This window comes from Mesoplodon bidens (assembly GCF_964165515.1).
Source record: "Mesoplodon bidens genome assembly, chromosome: 13".
Taxonomy (NCBI): Eukaryota; Metazoa; Chordata; class Mammalia; order Artiodactyla; family Ziphiidae; genus Mesoplodon; species Mesoplodon bidens.
Genome location: NC_138169.1, coordinates 49,899,780 through 49,913,683, shown reverse-complemented (window position 1 = coordinate 49,913,683; position 13,904 = coordinate 49,899,780).

Genomic DNA, 13,904 nt, shown 5'->3' with positions numbered 1-13,904 from the left:
TTAGGATTTAGAGGCAAATTCTTAATCTGACAGTAAGAAGAATAACTACATTCTTTCATAACACATCTCCTGGTGCCACTGTAACAGAAAAAAACGTTTTTAACAGGACTAAGAGTCTGATTCAATGCACTAATTTTATATTCTTTACTGACATTAGAACGGATATTCATAAATACTCAATTGTGGCAGCTTTTTCATACAGACCTGGTATAGTGTCTGTCTCCAAACTCAGTAAATACTCATTGACTACTAGGAGTGACCAGGGGTGCCACAGACTAAGTAAGAACCTGAATTTTTATTCTATTTTGAGGTAGAGACACTGGCTCCGAATCCAAAAGATGATTAAGAGCATCTAAAAAGGAAAGGATCTAATTACCACCATTACTATAAAAAGACTATGTCCCAAGGGCAGCATAGAAGCAAAGCAGGTGTGTACAAGTAGGGAAAACAACACACACTCACACCCACACCTACACCCACACACCTCTTTCACCGTTTTCTGTTGATTCATATAACTGGAACTTCACCCTTGAAGTAGAATGAAGGGTTCACTTGACTCATACTTTTTCTGCTTATAGTTCGTTTTTAGTGCTTTGGCAGTAAATTCAGGTGCTCGGAAGGTCAACTTTTTCTCTTCAAACACTTCGCTTTTAGGATGTGAGGATTTTCATTTTCTGTGCCAGGTGCCAGAATGCAGTGTAATCTGAGATTTGCTTGGCTGTTCTGTGCAGTGGGGAATCTTTAAAAAAATGTAAGACTCCTTTGACTCTCAAATTCTCCCGTGTAATTAACTTTATCTAAAACTTTGAGCCCTGGACTCTATTCTTTTTTGGTGGAGTGAGAAGTACCAGTTTTGAGATAAGTGAAGTTTTCAAATACCTGACTGGATTTATAAAGAACACCTTGGAATCTAAAAGCAAACTTTATACCATTTTTATATTCCTAGCCTACCACCACATACAAACTAATGTCAGAACAACAAAGTGAATTTACAAGATTTTTCAATTTCCTATGGTTGCTTTGGATCACATGTAGCGTAATCCTGGAGTGAGGTGGCTACATGACAGGAAAGAGCAGGAGAAAAACAAAAGAAATATCTTTAAAGATTTTTGGAAAAGTGTTTTTATACGGAATGGGGCATATATCAAAGAGAAAGTAAAGACTATCACACTAGACACAAAATGAAAACATAAGATTATAAACATTCATGTGTTCAGCAGAAACAAGCAAAAATTTCTTTGTAAGAATCACACTCCCTGCCCCACTCCAGTTTTTTCTCTCCAGAGATCAACAGGCCATCAAAGAATTTCATCCACTGATTTGTAGCACAAATAGCACATTTGGGTGAAAATTATTCACATTATTTCAAGTGGAAATATTTCATACGTGTAAATGTTGTTGCCAGAATAATCCCAGAAATGAAGCTCTGTCGTTAGAATGAGGCAGGGAACCTACTGGATGTATTTCACTGATTGTGGGTATAATGTCTGTAAAGGGAATTTGCCAGGGATTCACAGCCATTCTTACTTGTTTGAAGAAGCCATTTTGCAGACATATCAATTCCTAAGTCATAACATTCCTTTGCTCACATTGTCTTAAAACCTGATGGATAAACACCTCTGGGAAATCATTATGATATGCGTTTTCAAGATGATAAATACAGACAGAGATAAATTTGTAAGCCAAGAACGAATGCGAAATGGAGGAGAGCAGAATGGAATTCACGAGCATCAAATTTCCAGTCCTCAGTACAGAGCGTTCTTATCTCCAAAGAAATTCTAATAAAGGCCTGAGCCATTACAACTAACTCTGAAATAGGAGAACACTAGCTTCAAGGATAAAGTTTTAACACGATTACAATATTTGGATTACTTCCTAAGACATTAAATCGAAAAATTAGAATAGTACCACATTAAGAAGATACTAAAGGTGGCCCAAAATTTACCTTTTAAAACAAATGTTATGGGTAAAATATTTGGACCCTAAAGATTTACACATCCACACACACACACGCACACAAAACCCTCCACTTTAATTATGCAATTTGCCTAATTTCTTGAAGACAAAGAGAAGCAGAAATACATCATAATCCAGAGTGAGTTTTGAAGAACCTCAAGAATTTAGCCAAACTTTAAATGCTTGTTATTTGACTGATCTTTAGGCAAATCTTCAGAGTTGGGACAAAGCTTCTAAAAGAACCTGAAGGAAGCAAAACTAAATATATTGAGAAGTCTGCTTTGAGTGATAGCACAGTCATTTAAAGGACATTTCAAAGAGAATAGGCATGCAGTATAGAACCAGAGAACTCTATTGCTGCATATGTCCTTCTGCTCCAATTTCCCTTTACCCACAACGTGTATTTCAAGTGTCTCCATCTGCTCTGCCTCTACCTTGTTCTAAAACACTGCCCTGGTTTGGTCATCTTATTTGGATGATTTGAAACAGCCTCCTTTGGTAACCATAAGTTTGTTTTCTATGTCTGTGAGACTCTTTCTGTTTTGTAAATAAGTTCATTTGTATCACTTTTTTTAGATTCCACATATAAGCAATATCATATGAAATATGAAATTTGTCTTTCTCTTTCTGACTAACTTCACTTAGCATAATAATCTCTAGGTCCATCCATGTTGCTGCAAATGGCATTGTTTCATTCTTTTTTATGGGTAAGTAATATTCATGTATATAAAAGGGGGAAGGAGGGGGAGGGATTAATTAAGAGTTTGGGATTAAAATATACACACTACTATATAAAAAGAGATAACCATCAAGGACCTACTGTATAGCACAGGGAACTATACCCAATATCTTGTAACAACCTATAATGGAAAAGAATCCAAAAAAGAATATATATATATGTATAACTGAATCACTTTGCTGTACACCTGAAACTAACAGAACATTGTAAATCAACTATACTTCAATAAGACTTTTAAAAAATGAAATAGCCTCATAACTAGTCTCTCTAATTCTACTCTTACTCTACTTCAATCCATTCTTCCCAGAAAGCTGCAATGATCTTTTAAAATGAAAATAGGATCACATCACACCTTTTCCTTCATTATCCTTTTCATTGGCTCTCCACTGTGCCTGCAGGAAAGACCAAAAGGCTGAACATATCAGACTCCTTGCCTACTGTTCTAGCCTGTCGTGCAGCATTACCCTCTGGTCCCTCTGGGTCTCTGTTACACTAGCCTCTTGAATGTCTCAATCTCTCCCCAACTTGCATCCTTTGAACCTGATGTTCTCCCTGCCTGAAAAATTCTGTCTACCACCCAACTCTTCTCTTTGCTAAATTGTACTCATTCTTCAGGTTTCAATGTCAATATTATTTCCTCAGAAAGACCTTCCCTGATCACCCCAAAGAATTCAGTTTCCCCTACTGCTTTCTTTCATAGCACCTATTCATTTCTGTCATTTATTTTCATTCATTCATTCATGCCTTTAGGCATGCATTCATTCAACAATTATTGCTGAGCACCTACTATGCACCAAGCACTGTTTTAGGTGCCATAGAGGCATGGTCCATGCTCTCATGGAGCCTACATTACTTTGTAATTGTGTATTTATTAATGTGTTTATTTGACATCTGTCTTTTCTTTTACACAGTGACCTCTATGAGACCAAATAATACAAAAAGGTAAAGAGGTTCCTGTTAAATTTTCCACAATTCCTTAGTGACAAAGCTAGCCCTAGAAGCCTGCCCCTAGTAAGTTGGTGATTTTCCTAATTTTTAGGAGTATATGAAATTGTAGGTGTGGCAAAGACCACTAGTGTTCTCTTCCTCCTGGGAACACAGCCATACTCTAGTTCCCAGGTTTCCTTTCAGTTAAAGTCATGTGATTAAGTTTTAGACAATGGGATGTGAACAAAAGTGAAGGCCTGCCCCTGTAAGCCTTAGTGTTCTCATCGATGCTTTTTTTTCCCTCCTGTTGGCTGGAAACAGAGGACTCTGTAGTTTTAGAGGATGGCAGAGTCATAAGATGAAATAGGCCTGGTTCCCTGAATCACCACATGGAGGAAAGCCACCTGCTGTCCAAGAACACCTACCTGAAACTGAAATACATGAAGGAGAAATTGTGGGCTTTATTTGTAATAATGGCAAGTATTACTACTAACTAATTTGTTATACATGTGACTTTTCTAAAAACATTATAATATAGGGATATTAGCCAAAGTGGCCGCAGTGCATTATCTGCATTTTGAATACTGTGTGTACTTCCTAGAGAATGCCATCAGACAGTTCCTCCTGTATTTGGTCAAATGAAGATCATAGGCTCATCTTAATTCCTCTCAGAATTCTGTGAACCTCTTGAACATAAAAATCATCAACATCAAACAGAGATCCATAAAGATAATAAATAATTTGAATATGTGGTTTATGTTTTTAAACTCTATCTGGCACAAAATTGGACACTTCTGATGTCATGTTGCCTGTTAAAATAAAAATAATCTAGGGGAGCTGCCTGGCAGTCCAGTGGTTAGGACTTGGCACTTTCACAGCCAGGGCCCAGGTTCAATCCCTGGTCGGGGAACTAAGATCCTGCAAACCATGCAGTGTGGCCAAAAAAAAAAAAAAAAAGTAATCTAAAATGGCCAGTTTATCCCAGACATTGACTCAGGGCAAATCAAGTGGTTAAAAGTGAAAACTGGTGATTATTGTTCTAGTAAATTTGTCATTTGCTTATTACTTCAAACTGACTTTTAGACATTATATAGATAGAAACAACTTTGCACATAAAACACACTTTTTTTCACAATAAACTACAAAATATGACATATATGTTATTTTTCATATGAGCTGCATCCTTCTAATTTTAAATCTATTCAGTTGAAAATTCTTCAATCAAAAATGATTACCAATATTACTGGTAATCTTAAGCATATATAATTTTTGAGTTTAGTCTGGACAAATAAGAAACAGAAATTTAAGTAATGTGCCCAGTTTTTTGTTTTTTGTTTTTTTACTGTGACTTTTCACCATCTAATGAGGAATGTTATATTGTTATTTAGGTCATTCTGAAGTAACTGATACAATACCCGTTTAAAATATTTCTTGAAAGAGTAAGTGTTGTTGAAAAATCAGAAAGCACAATCAAACATTCCTCAAAATACTCAACTAAGAAAACAAAGGCCAACTGAGCAAATACATATCCAGTAAGGCAATTTAAAATAATCATATCCTATGCAGTTAAAAACATCACCAGGAAGGGGTGGGGTGTCTGGGATATATGATGTCTCCACCTCTGTTTCTTGATCTCTGGATTAGATTAAGGGAATAGGTGATGAAGATATGCTTAGAGGAAATATTAATAAATGAGACCCAGTTTTTCACAAAACAGACACAAGACTAGGAAATGGGCTCAAGAGTGGAAAATGATGTTAGCCAGTGTCTAAAGTCAATACAGCTGGGGAAGCATCCAAATTATTTGTTTTTTCCTCTCTTCCAGTCTTCCAGAAAAGACACTGTAGGAAAACGAAGGGACTCTCCATTTGCTCCATTATTGATCCCATGTGCTTGCTCAAAGGCCTGGGCTAGGAACCTTTCTTTGTTGTCGGTGTTGATGCAACTTCTCCATGCACCTGAGTCTAGTGTAGACACACACCATCCATATGAGCTGATCCCTTATTGAGGTCTATTCTTTAACTTCTGCATATAGAGATACATATGCGTAGATTATTCTATGAGCAGAGGTAGCTAGAATGGAGAGGGTCTGCTGTATTCCTAAAGTTAATATTACTTTAACAAGGCCTAAAGTAATTTTCCTCCTGCTGCAGTCAACAGTAATTCTCAATTACCTGCCCACCCATGTTGCAGAATGGGATTAATAACATTCTCAACCTTTGTCAGTTTTCTGAATAGGCTCAAAAACTATATGCAAATCTTATTAACAATAAAGAGGACTACCCTAGCAGGTATATGCAGGGTTTCCTCTAAGTGCTTAATATTGAGGGTAATAAACACATTGAAAATCACACCATTCATTTAACTAGGCCCTTCACACAATGTGAAAATCTCCAAAGGTCTTCCAGAATCAGTATCTACAGGCTAGAGCCTGGGCTTCATGATAATCTCTATTTCTAAGATAACTCCTATATTATGTCAAAAACCCATGTAATAAATAAGCTTGAGAAACTCAGGAAAAGACTGAGTTTTCATCCAGGGTGAAAGTGATCCTAATTAAAACATCCAGTTCACAACCTCCCCAATATGCACTAAGAACTCCTAAAGGGCAATAATTAAAAGAATGAATTTACTATTTTGAAAATAAATTCAAATACTTAGTATATATTAAAATATGTTCTTTTAATGAGTACAAGGAACATTAGAAAGAATGTGATGACCTGTTTTGAAGCTTATGTCTTTTTATATTTAGTGTAATAAAGGATTCATTGTGCAAAGATCCAAATATTCTGGCAAGCTGCAGCAATGCTAGGAAACACTAATGCCAGATACATTTTATGTCCATATTAGGCTGAAGAAAAAAGACGGGTTGAAGTGAACTGCAAATGATGGTTTTCTTTTGCTCAAACTTTTTATAAAACATCAGTGATGCTCTCTTTGGATTATAAAGTGAGGTGCCAAATTGTGTATTCCTAGAATACTCCTGATGATTACCAGTATACAAATCAACAGTGACTAAACCAAACTTGGAACTTGAAAATAAAGTTAGAGATCTTCAAGTGACTATAAATCCTGGGAAGAGCCTTTAGCTCTCCAGTAGGATTTAGAATACATTTCAGAGTCTGTCATTCCAGAAACCCTTTTGAAATGATGACTGTGTTTAAGCTGGAATCTTAAAAATGTTATTTTATTAGCTGCCATGTCATTTTATTCTCTACATACCTCATCGAATAAATGCAAAGATTGTAAATAGTCTCAAATAAGTAACATTCACAAAAATATCCTCTTGATAATAGTACCTTCAAATCCCAAGTGTTCCACAAATCATCCAGCTTTGTGGCAATTTGGACCCTCTAATCTATCTTTCTCTATAGTTTTAGCCTCTCTATCTTCATTTCCACTGCTTATTAAGAATCCTATGGAGGATGAATAGGAGAATGAAAGGATATAAATGGACTAAGGATCTTGCAAGGGAAGGCAGAAACTACTTACTCAAGTGCTGTTTGGCTTATTTGTGGATTTCAAATATCTGTTATTCCTATTTTCTATTATCCCCAATAATCACATTAGCCATAATAAAAGGGATAGATAATTTAGAGAAGACAACCTAATATACAGTTGAAGAAAGATGTACTATTTGTTGAGTCGTAGAGTTTTTTTCAAGCAATATAGGTTTGGGTTACAAGATTTTACAATTTTTACAGTTATCTAAAGATGATACTTAATGATGTATGGGGAGTTAATAAATCATGTAATGAAGGAATACACAATCTGATGATTGGGTATTATATAATAATAATATTTTTATTAAGATTTCATATTAGGCAACTAAATCTAAAATGTAGAGCAGAAAACATAATCCCAGTTTTTAAAAAAGACAGCTCCCATCATTTCATGTAAAATATGTTTATGTACAAAATTGGGGTAATGGTCAGATACTTCTGGCCAATGGCCTAACAATGAAACTGTGGATCTTAGTGATATTGTTGCCAACATTTCTGGTTCACCCAGTGAATATACAAAACTTTTGCAGAGGGTAATAAAGATTAAATAGATTTCATTAAAGACGCGAACAAAACTAATTAGCACATTGTTGAGGAATCTTTCACCATACTGTGTTTAAATTCAGGAGCTGGAGATAGGATACTATCATTTAAGAGTGTTGCTTGAGACCTTCAAGATGGTGGAGGAGTAAGACATGGAGATCACCTTCCTCCCCACAAATAAATCAGAAATACATCTACATGTGGAACAACTCCTACAGAACACCTACTGAATGCTGGCAGAAGACCTCAGACTTCCCAAAAGGCAAGAAACTCCCCACGTACCTGGTTAGGGCAAAAGAAAAAAGCAAAAAGCAGAGACAAAAGAATAGGGACGGGACCTGCACCTCTGGAAGGGAGCTGTGAAGGAGGAAAAGTTTCCACACACTAGGAAGCCCCTTCACTGGTGGAGACGGGGGCTGGTGGGGGGGAAGCGTTGGAGCCATGGAGGAAAGCGCAGCAACAGGGGTGCAGAGGGCAAAGCAGAGAGATTCCCGCACAGAGGATCGGTGCCGACCAGCACTCAGCAGCCGGAGAGGCTTGTCTGCTCACCCGCTGGGGTGGGCGGGGGCTGGGAGCTGAGGCTCGGGCTTCCGAGGTCAGATCCCAGGGAGAGGACTGGGGTTGGCTTCGTGAACACAGCCTGAAGGAGGCTAGTGCGCCACAGCTAGCCGGGAGGGAGTCTGGGAACAACTCTGGACCTGCCGAAGAGGCAAGAGTACATTGTTTCAGGGTGTGCAAGAGAGGGGATTCAGAGCACCGCCTAAACCAGTTCCAGAGACGGGCGTGAGCCATGGCTACCAGCGCGGACCCCAGAGATGGGCATGAAAGTCTAAGGCTGCTGCTGCAGCCACCAAGAAGCCTGTGTGCAAGCACAAGTCACTATGCACACCTCCCCTCCCGGGAGCCTGTGCAGCCCGCCACTGCCAGGGTCCCGTGATCCAGGGACAACTTCCCTGGGAGAACACATGGCATGCCTCAGGCTGTTGCAATGTCATGCTGGCCTCTGCTGCCCCAGGCTCACCCCGCATTCCATACCCCTCTCTCCCCCTGGCCTGAGTGAGCCAGAGCCCGCGAATCAGCTGCTACTTCAACCCCATCCTGTCTGAGCGAAGAACAGACGTCCTCAGGTGACACACACGCAGAGGTGGGGCCAGATCCAAAGCTGAACCCCAGGAGCTGTGCGAACAAAGAGAAAGGGAAATCTCTTCCAGCAGCCTCAGGAGCAGCAGATTAATTCTGCACAATCAACTTGATGTACCTGCATCTCTGGAATACCTGAATAGACAACAAATCATCCCAAAATTGAGGCAGTGGACTTTGGGAGCGACGGTAGACTTGGGGTATGCTTTCTGCATCTAATTTGTTTCTGGTTTTATTTTTATCTGGGTTTAGTATTTAGAGTTTATTATCATTGGTAGATTTGTTTATTGATTTGGTTGCCCTCTTCCTTTATTTATATATATATATATATATATATATATATATATATATATATATATATTTTCTTTTTCTCTTTCTGTGAGTGTGTATGTGTATGCTTCTTTGTGTGATTTTGTCTGTATAGCTTTGCTTTTACCATTTGTCCTAGGGTTCTGACTCTCCTTTTTCCTTTGCCTTTTTGTATAGTTTTTAGTGCTTGTTATCATTGGTGGATTTTTCTTTTTTGGTTTGGTTGCTCTCTTCTTTCTTTCTTTTTTTTGAATTACTTTTTAATTTTTGTTTATTTTTAATAATTTTAATAACTTTATTTTTTTTTCTTTCCTTTTTTTCCCTCCCTTTTCTTCTGAGCCATGTGGCTGACAGGGTCTTGGTGCTCCGGCCGGATGTCAGGCCTGTGCCTCTGAGGTGGGAGTGCCGAGTTCAGGACATTGGTCCACAAGAGACCTCCCGCCTCCACATAATATCAAATGGCAAGAGCTCTCCCAGAGATATTAATCTCAATGCTAAGACCCAGCTCCACTCAACGACCAGCAAGCTACAGTGTTGGACAGCTTATGCCAAACAACTAGAAAGACAGGAACACAACAGAGGCTGCCTAAAATCATAATAAGGCAACAGACACCCCAAAACACACCAACGGACAATGTCCTGCCCAGCAGAAAGACAAGATCCAGCCTCATCCACCAGAACACAGGTACTAGTCCCCTCCACTAGGAAGCCTACACAACTCACTGAACCAACCTTAGCCACTAGGGACAGACACCAAAAACAATGGGAACTACAAACCTGCAGCCTGTGAAAAGGAGACCGCAAACACAGTAAGTTAAGCAAAATAAGAAGACCAAGAAACACACAGCAGATGAAGGAGCAAGGTAAAAACCCACCAGACCAAACAGGGGAAGAGGAAAAAGCAGTCTCCTTGAAAAATAGTTTAGAGGAATGATACTGAGGATGATCCAAAATCTTGGAAATAGAATGGAGAAAATACAAGAAACATTTAATAAGGACCTAGAAGAACTAAAGAGCAAACAAACAATGATGAACAACACAATAAATTAAATTAAAAATTCTCTAGAAGGAATCAAGAGCAGAATAACTGAGGCAGAAGAGCAGGTAAGTGACTTGGAAGATAAAATAGTGGAAATAACTACTGCAGAGCAGCATAAAGAAAAAAGAATGAAAAGAATTGAGGACAGTCTCAGAGACCTCTGGGACAATATTAAACACACCAACATTCGAATTATAGGGGTCCCAGAAGAAGAAGAGAAAAAGAAAGGGATTGAGAAAGTATTTGAAGAGATTATAGTTGAACACTTCCCTACTATGGGAAAGGAAATAGTCAATCGAGTCCAGGAAGCACAGAGTCCCATACAGGATAAATCCAAGGAGAAACATGTCAAGACACATATTAATCAAACTATCAAATATTAAATACAAAGAAAAAATATTAACAGCAGCAAGGGAAAAGCAACAAATAACATACAAGGGAATCCCCATAAGGTTAACAACTGATATGTCAGCAGAAACTCTGCAAGCCAGAAGGGAGTAGCAGGGCATATTTAAAGTGATGAAAGAGAAAAATCTACAGCCAAGGTTACACTACCCAGCAAGGATCTCATTCAGATTTGACGGAGAAATTAAAACCTTTACAAAAAAGGAAAAGCTAAGAAATTTCAGCACCACCAAACCAGCTCCACAACAAATGGTAAAGGAACTTCTACGCAGGAAACACAAGAGAAGGAAAAGACCTACAATAACAAACCCCAAACAATGAAGAAAATGGTAATAGGAACATACATGTTGATAATTACCTTAAATGTAAATGGATTAAATACTCCAACCAAAAGACATAGACTGGCTGAATGGATACAAAAAGAAGACCCACATATATGCTGTCTACAAGAGACCCACTTCAGACCTAGGGACACATACAGACTGAAAGTGAGGGGATGGAAAAAGATATTCCATGCAAATGGAAATCAAAGGAAAGCTGGAGTAGCAATTCTCATATCAGACAAAATAGACTTTAAAATAAAGACGATTACAAGAGACAAAGAAGGACACTATACAATGATCAAGGGATCAATCCAAGAAGAAGATATAACAACTGTAAATATTTATGCACCCAACATAGGAGCACCTCAATACATCAGGCAAATGCTAACAGCCATAAAAGGGGAAATTGACAGTAACACAATCATACTAGGGGACTTTAATACCTCACTTTCACCAATGGACAGATCATCCAAACAGAAAATTAATAAGGAAACACAAGCTTTAAATGATACATTAAACAAGATGGGCTTAATTGATATTTATAGGACATTCCATCCAAAACAACAGAATACACTTTCTTCTCAAGTGCTCATGGAACATTCTCCAGGATAGATCATACCTTGGGTCACAAATCAAGCCTTGGTGAATTTAAGAAAGTTGAAATCATAACAAGTATATTTTCCGACCACAATGCTGTGAGACTAGATATCAATTACAGGAAAAAATCTGTAAAAAATTCAAACACATGGAGGTTAAACAATGCAGTACTAAATAACCAATGGTCAGTGAAGAATTCAAAGAGGAAATCAAAAAATACCTAGAAACAAATGACAACGAAAACACAATGACCCAAAACCTATGGAATGCAGCAAAAGCAGTCCTAAGAGGGAAGTTTAGAGCAATACAATCCTACGTCAAGAAACAAGAAAAATTTCAAATAAACAAACTAAACATGTACCTAAATCAACTAGAGAAAGAAGAACAATAAAACCTCAAAGTTATCAGAAGGAAAGAAATCATAAACATCATATCAGAAATAAATGAAAAAGAAATGAAGGAAACGATAGCAAAGATCAATAAAACTAACAGCTGGTTCTTTGAGAAGATAAACAAAATTGAAAAACCATTAGCCAGACACATCAAGCAAAAAAGCGAGAAGACTCAAATCAATAGAATTAGAAATGAATAAGGAGCAGTAACAACTGACACTGCAGAAATACAAAGGATCATGAGAGATTACTACAAGCAACACTATGCCAATAAAATGGACAACCTGGAAGAAATGGACAAATTCTTAGGAAAGCACAACCTTCTGAGCCTGAACCAGGAAGAAACAGAAAATATGAACAGACCAATCACAAGCACTGAAATTCATACTGTGATAAAAAATCTTCCAACAAACAAAAGCCCAGTACCAGATGAATTCTTAGGCGAATTCTATCAAACATTTAGAGAAGAGCTAACACCTATCCTTCTCAAGCTCTTCCAAAATATAGCAGAGGGAGGAACACTCCCAAACGCATTCTATGAGGCCACTATAACCCTGATACCCAAACCAGACAAAGATGTCACAAAAAAAAGAAAGCTACAGGCCAATAAAACTGATGAACATAGATGCAAAGATCCTCAACAAAATACTAGCAAACAGAATCCCACAGCACATTGAACGGATCATACACCATGATCAAGGGGTTTATCCCAGGAATGCAAGGATTCTTCAATATATGCAAATCAGTCAGTGTGATAAGTCATATTAATAAATTGAAGGAGAAAAACCATATGATCATCTCAATAGATGCAGAAAAAGCATTTGACAAAATTCAAAAATGATTTATGATAAAAAGCCTCCAGAAAGTAGGCATAGAGGGAACTTACCTCAGCATAATAAAGGCCATATATGACAAACCCACAGCCAATGTCGTTCTCAATGGTGAAAAAGTGAAACCATTTCCTCTAAGGTCAGGAACATGACAAGGTAGTCCATTCTCACCACTATTATTCAACATAGTTTTGGAAGTTTTATCCACAGCAGTCAGAGAAGACAAGGTAATAAAAGAAATCAAAATCGGAAAAGAAGAAGTAAAGCTGTCACTGTTTGCAGATGACATGATACTATACATAGAGAATCCTAAAGATGCTACCAGAAAACTACTAGAGCTAATCAATGAATTTGGTAAAATAGCAGGATACAAAATTAATGCACAGAAGCCTCTTGCATTCCTATACACTAATGATGAAAAATCTGAAAGAGAAATTAAGGAAACACTCCCATTTACCATTGCAACAAAAAGAATAAAATGCCCAGGAATAAACCTACTTAAGGAGTCAAAAGACCTTTATGCAGAAAACTATAAGACACTGATGAAAGAAATTAAAGATGATACAAACAGTTGGAGACATATGCCATGTTCTTGGATTGGAAGAATCAACATTGTGAAAATGACTCTACTACCCAAAGTAATCTACAGATTCAGTGCAATGCCTATCAAACTACCAATGGCATTTTTCACAGAACTAGAACAAAAAATTTCATAATTCGTATGGAAAAAAAGAAGACCCCAAAGAGCCAAAGCAATCTTGAGAAAGAAAAATGGAACTGGTGGAATCAGTCTCCAGGACTTCAGACTATACTACAAAGCTACAGTAATCAAGACAGTATGGTACTGGCACAAAAACAGAAATATAGATCAATGGAACAGGATAGAAAGCCCAGAGATAAACCCACACACATATGGTCACCTTATTTTTGATAAAGGAGGCAAGAATATACAATGGAGAAAAGACAGCCTCTTCAATAAGTGGTGCTGGGAAAACTGGACAGCTATATGTAAAAGAATGAAATTAGAACACTCCATAACACCATACACAAATATAAACTCAAAATGGATTCAAGACCTAAATGTAAGGCCGGACACTATAAAACTCTTAGAGGAAAACATAGGCCAAACACTCTATGACATAAGTCACAGCAAAATCCTTTTTGACCCACCTCCTAGAGAAATGGAAATAAAAACGAAAAT